Here is a 7,305-nt window from a genome sequence, read left to right on the forward strand (position 1 = left end):
TTAATCCATGTTTCTATTAAAGCCATGTAGGATATTTAATCCATGTTTCTATTAAAGCCATGTAGGATATTTAATCCATGTTTCTATTAAAGCCATGTAGGATATATAATCCATGTTTCTATTAAAGCCATGTAGGATATTTAATCCATGTCTCTATTAAAAGCCATGTAGGATATATAATCCATGTTTCTATTAAAACCATGTAGGATATATAATCCATGTTTCTATTAAAGCCATGTAGGATATATAATCCATGTTTCTATTAAAGCCATGTAGGATATATAATCCATGTTTCTATTAAAGCCATGTAGGATATATAATCCATGTTTCTATTAAAGCCATGTAGGATATATAATCCATGTTTCTATTAAAGCCAATGAGGATATATAATCCATGTTTCTATTAAAGCCATGTAGGATATTTAATCCATGTTTCTATTAAAGCCAGTTAGGATATATAATCCATGTTTTATTAAAGCCAATGTAGGATATTTAATCCATGTTTCTATTAAAGCCATGTAGGATATATAATCCATGTTTCTATTAAAGCCATGTAGGATATATAATCCATGTTTCTATTAAAGCCACGTAGGATATTTAATCCATGTTTCTATTAAAGCCATGTAGGATATATAATCCATGTTTCTATTAAAGCCATGTAGGATATATAATCCATGTTTCTATTAAAGCCAATGTGGGATATATAATCCATGTTTCTATTAAAGTCATGTAGGATATTTAATCCATGTCTCTATTAAAGCCATGTAGGATATTTAATCCATGTTTCTATTAAAGCCATGTAGGATATTTAATCCACGTTTCTATTAAAGTCATGTAGGATATTTAATCCATGTTTCTATTAAAGCCATGTAGGATATTTAATCCATGTTTCTATTAAAGCCATGTAGGATATTTAATCCACGTTTCTATTAAAGCCATGTAGGATATTTAACCCACGTTTCTATTAAAGCCATATAGGATATATAATCCATGTTTCTATTAAAGCCATGTAGGATATTTAATCCACGTTTCTATTAAAGCCATGTAGGATATATAATCCATGTTTCTATTAAAGCCATGTAGGATATTTAATCCATGTTTCTATTAAAGCCATGTAGGATATTTAATCCATGTTTCTATTAAAGCCATGTAGGATATATAATCCATGTTTCTATTAAAGCCATGTAGGATATATAATCCATGTTTCTATTAAAGCCATGTAGGATATATAATCCATGTTTCTATTAAAGCCATGTAGGATATATAATCCATGTTTCTATTAAAGCCATGTAGGATATTTAATCCATGTTTCTATTAAAGCCATGTAGGATATTTAATCCATGTTTCTATTAAAGCCATGTAGGATATATAATCCATGTTTCTATTAAAGCCATGTAGGATATTTAATCCATCTCTATTAAAAGCCATGTAGGATATATAATCCATGTTTCTATTAAAGCCATGTAGGATATTTAATCCATGTTTCTATTAAAGCCATGTAGGATATTTAATCCATGTTTCTATTAAAGCCATGTAGGATATATAATCCATGTTTCTATTAAAGCCATGTAGGATATTTAATCCATGTTTCTATTAAAGCCATGTAGGATATTTAATCCATGTTTCTATTAAAGCCATGTAGGATATATAATCCATGTTTCTATTAAAGCCATGTAGGATATATAATCCATGTTTCTATTAAAGCCATGTAGGATATTTAATTCATGTTTCTATTAAAGCCATGTAGGATATTTAATCCATGTTTCTATTAAAGCCATGTAGGATATTTAATCCATGTTTCTATTAAAGCCATATGGGATATTTAATCCATGTCTCTATTAAAGCCATGTAGGATATTTAATCCATGTCTCTATTAAAGCCATGTAGGATATTTAATCCATGTTTCTATTAAAGCCATATAGGATATATAATCCATGTCTCTATTAAAGCCATGTAGGATATTTAATCCATGTCTCTATTAAAGCCATATAGGATATATAATCCATGTTTCTATTAAAGCCATGTAGGATATTTAATCCATGTTTGTATTAAAGCCATGTAGGATATTTAATTCATGTTTCTATTAAAGCCATGTAGGATATTTAATCCATGTTTCTATTAAAGCCATGCAGGATATTTAATCCATGTCTCTATTAAAGCCATGTAGGATATTTAATCCATGTCTCTATTAAAGCCATGTAGGATATTTAATCCATGTTTCTATTAAAGCCATGTAGGATATATAATCCATGTTTCTATTAAAGCCATGTAGGATATTTAATCCATGTCTCTATTAAAGCCATGTAGGATATTTAATCCATGTTTCTATTAAAGCCATGTAGGATATTTAATCCATGTTTCTATTAAAGCCATGTAGGATATTTAATCCATGTCTCTATTAAAGCCATGTAGGATATTTAATCCATGTCTCTATTAAAGCCATGTAGGATATTTAATCCATGTTTCTATTAAAGCCATGTAGGATATTTAATCCATGTTTCTATTAAAGCCATGTAGGATATTTAATCCATGTTTCTATTAAAGCCATGTAGGATATTTAATCCATGTTTCTATTAAAGCCATGTAGGATATTTAATCCATGTTTCTATTAAAGCCATGTAGGATATTTAATCCATGTTTCTATTAAAGCCATGTAGGATATTTAATCCATGTTTCTATTAAAGCCATGTAGGATATTTAATCCATGTTTCTATTAAAGCCATGTAGGATATTTAATCCATGTTTCTATTAAAGCCATGTAGGATATTTAATCCATGTTTCTATTAAAGCCATGTAGGATATATAATCCATGTTTCTATTAAAGCCATGTAGGATATTTAATCCATGTTTCTATTAAAGCCATGTAGGATATTTAATTCATAGCTTTTCAAGCTTCAAAAACCAAACATTCTGCAGAGCTCTGATACTAAATAACTTGGATACATAAAACTATACAGCACTGAGCACATGGCACTTCCTGAATGTGTTAACATACCAGAATATGTAAACAGAAATGTTGTTAGGCCTACATTACATTATAAACAGAAATGTTGTTAGGCCTACATTACATTATAAACAGAAATGTTGTTAGGCCTACATTACATTATAAACAGAAATGTTGTTAGGTCTACATTACATTATAAACAGAAATGTTGTTAGGCCTACATTACATTATAAACAGAAATGTTGTTAGGCCTACATTACATTATAAACAGAAATAATGGATTATGAGCCGGCTGATTATCGATGCAGCATCGTCCACGATTCCATGCATCCATTATTAGATTTATTTCAACAGCTCTAGTAGGAACCCATTTTTCTGTTTTTCCAAATGTCTGTCTGTGTTTGGAACATTGAACTGATAAGAGTTACACGGACGTTCCTCTTCACACTCTTCACCAGATAGATCCATGAATGAGCAGGTCAGTACATCATATATATATAAACAGAGCATGTGGGTGTTTATTCAAATTACAAAAAATATTGTTAAAAGAATGTTGAAAAAAGTGACAAAAACAAAACAACAACAAATCGACTCAAACATAGTTAAAAAGTGACGTAAACGTCTACAACAAAAAACTGTGACCCCGAAAAATAGAAGGTTGTGATTGGTCGACAGGAAGACATTAGAATATTATTATTAATACGTCTTTCTGTGTGTATTAATATGTCTTTCTGTGTGTACATGGATATATTAATACTTCTTTCTGTGTGTACATGGATATATTAATACGTCTTTCTGTGTGTATTAATACGTCTTTCTGTGTGTACATGGGTATATTAATACGTGTGTACATGGGTATATTAATACGTGTGTACATGGGTATATTAATACGTGTGTACATGGGTATATTAATACGTGTGTACATGGGTATATTAATACGTGTGTACATGGGTATATTAATACGTGTGTACATGGGTATATTTTGTCAGAATCATGTATTGTCGCCGTAGTGAAGACACAAACAAACAAACATGTTAAACATTACAACACCAAATATACACTCATAGTTTGTGTATATTTGTATATTCATGTGTTGACATCATCGTTTCCAAATACTTTGTAAAAAAATGACTCAAAGTTCAAACTTAAAAACAAATGAAAGAAAGAGAAACTGTATGTATGGTTTTAATGACAATAATTAGGAGGCAGACGGAGAGACAGACAGGTTAGAGAGACAGACAGACCCTCTGCACTGACTCTGAGACTCTCTGTGGGTCCCAGACCCCTTGTTGAAGATCCCTTTACTAGACAGACAGACAGACAGGCAGGTTAGAGAGACAGACAGACAGGCAGACAGGTTAGACCAGGGGGGTCAAACTCAGTTTCCCAGAGGGCCACACTGGAAAAAGAGAATCCCACCGAGGGCCAGACATGGAGAGGTTACTGATGTGCTTTTGTTACTGCATGCCACTTTATTTTAACATTTTGGTGCTTTTTTCTTGTTGTTTTTGTTCCGATGTTTTTATGGCTTTCTCAGACATTTGTCACCTTTTTATAAATTTGTTGCTTTTTCCGATATTTTTGTTGCCCTACAGAATCTAAAGAGTTCCTCCCATCAGAGAATTCAGCAAATCAAGCAAAACAACAACAACAAGAACCAGTTTCTCAGCCTGAATATTAAACTCTCTCTGCTGCCAGATTAAATTAAATTTTAAATGTCAGATAATTACAGTTTAAAAAACACTGTCCTGTGTTTTTGGTTTGGAGCACAACTAGGAGAGGCAAAATGTATTGTGAACCCAAATTGATATACGGGCCGGATATAAATCAGCAAGGGGCCGGATTTGGCCCGCGGGCCTTGAGTTTGACACCTGTGGGTTAGAGAGACAGACAGACAGACAGACAGACAGCCTGTAAAGGGGGATTTCTGCGTCGGTATCTGATGCTGAGAAACACTGACCAAGCGTCAGTGTGTTGCGAGTGAGAACATCGGTCATCTCTGATTGGCTCGTGGGGTGTTGTCTTTGTCGGTCATCTCTGATTGGCTCGTGGGGTGTTGCGTGGGCGGAGCCTAAGAGAGAGTTCCCACAACGCCTCCTCGGCCAGGTGATCGCTGAAGTCGTTGAAGAAGGAAGTGATGTCATCGTCAGGCTGCAGAGAGTACGGACTGCAGAGAGACAGACAGGTTTTACTCCAGAGAAAGAGACAGGTTTTACTCCAGAGAGACATTCAGGTTTTACTCCAGAGAGGCAGACATGTTGTACGGACTGCAGAGAGACAGACAGGTTTTACTCCAGAGAGAGACAGACAGGTTGTACTCCAGAGAGACAGACAGGTTGTACTCCAGAAAGAGACAGACAGGTTGTACTCCAGAGAGACAGACATATTGTACTCCAGAGAGACAGACAGGCTGTACTCCAGAGAGACAGACAGACAGACAGGTTGTACTCCAGAGAGACAGACAGGTTGTACTCCAGAGAGACAGACATGTTGTACTCCAGAGAGACAGACAGGCTGTACTCCAGAGAGACAGACAGGTTGTACTCCAGAGAGACAGACATGTTGTACTCCAGAGAGACAGACAGGCTGTACTCCAGAGAGACAGACAGGTTGTACTCCAGAGAGACAGACAGACAGACAGGTCACTCACACTTGCTGGTAGCTCCTCAGCGTGTCCAAAATGTTGAACTGCTGCCAGCGTTTGGAGAAGTTGACCTTTGAACCCTGTGATGTCATCACCGTGTCAGGATTCCCCAGGTGGACGAAGGTCAAGTCCTGAAGGATCAAACCCCTGGGCAGACAGACAGGTGAGACAGAGAGAGAGACAGGTTCACTGGGGTGTGAACAGGGTAAAAACCTGCAGGGGTACTCCCCACTTTCTGGTCTACATGTCTCTGGCTCTGCCCCCCAACCGGGTATATATAGTGGGGTATAAAGGGTATTAACCTACAGGTAGGGTATATATAGTGGGGTATAAAGGGTATTAACCTACAGGTAGGGTATATATAGTGGGGTATAAAGGGTATTAACCTACAGGTAGGGTATATATAGTGGGGTATAAAGGGTATTAACCTACAGGTAGGGTATATATAGTGGGGTATAAAGGGTATTAACCTACAGGTAGGGTATATATAGTGGGGTATAAAGGGTATTAACCTACAGGTAGGGTATATATAGTGGGGTATAAAGGGTATTTAACCTACAGGTAGGTTATATATAGTGGGGTATAAAGGGTATTAACCTACGAGGTAGGGTATATATAGTGGGGTATAAAGGGTATTAACCTACAGGTAGGTATATATAGTGGGGTATAAAGGGGTATTAACCTACAGGTAGGGTATATATAGTGGGGTATAAAGGGTATTAACCTACAGGTAGGGTATATATAGTGGGGTATAAAGGGTATTAACCTACAGGTAGGGTATATATAGTGGGGTATAAAGGGTATTAACCTACAGGTAGGGTATACAGGGAGGTTCCACTTCAGCCAGAGCTGCCCTGTACGCTCTGAAAGATGACGAGCTGTCGATCAGAGAGCTGTACTCCTCCAGAGCCTAAAACACACAAACACACAAACACACAAACACACAAACACACAAACACACAAACACACATACTGTAAATAACGCCTTCATCAGTCTGAGACACATACTGTAGACCACAGGTGTCAAACTCGAGGCCCGCGGGCCAAATCCGGCCCGTATATCAGTTTGGGTTCACGATATATTTGGCCCTCCTAGTTGAGTTTCAAACCAAAAACATAGGACAGTGTTTTTTAAACTGTAATTACGTGACATTCAGAGCAGAATTTGGCAGATTTGCCGACTCTGAGACTCAGAAATTCCCCCAGAAGACGAGAGTTTAATATTTAATATTCAGGCTGAGAAACAGGTTGTTGTTGTTGTTAAAATTGATTTGCTAAATTCTGCGATGGCTAAGGAACTCTTTAGATGACTTCTGTAGGGCTTCATGTCAACAAAAATGCGACAAAAATGTCATAAAAAGCAAAAAAATTACATAAAGGTGACAAATGTCTGAGAAAGCCATAAAAACATCGGAACAATAACAACAAGAAAAAAGCTCCCAAAATGTTAAAATAAAGTGGCCTGCAGTAACAAAAGCACATCAGTAACCTCTCCATGTCTGGCCCTAGGTGGGATTCTCTTTTTCCAGTGTGGCCCTCTGGGAAACTGAGTTTGACCCCCCTGCTGTAGATAATGCATTCATCAGTCTGACTCATTTCTTTATGCTAGAACAGGTCAGCTTGTTAGATATGAATATTGGTGTCTTCTCTCCTCTGGGACAGGACACTCAACATCTCTGAGTTGTGGACAAAACTAGACATGTGATGACATCATCTTG

The 7,305-nt window shown here is 36.3% G+C and overlaps 1 pseudogene; it reads right to left on the reverse strand.

Annotated features, from left to right (window-relative positions):
• Window positions 1-4,752: 4,752 nt before the first annotated feature.
• LOC120561118 overlaps window positions 4,753-7,305 on the reverse strand; it is a 30,210-nt pseudogene continuing 27,657 nt past the window's right edge.

The sequence above is a fragment of the Perca fluviatilis genome, chromosome 6 (genome assembly GCF_010015445.1).
Source record: "Perca fluviatilis chromosome 6, GENO_Pfluv_1.0, whole genome shotgun sequence".
NCBI classification, from domain to species: Eukaryota; Metazoa; Chordata; class Actinopteri; order Perciformes; family Percidae; genus Perca; species Perca fluviatilis.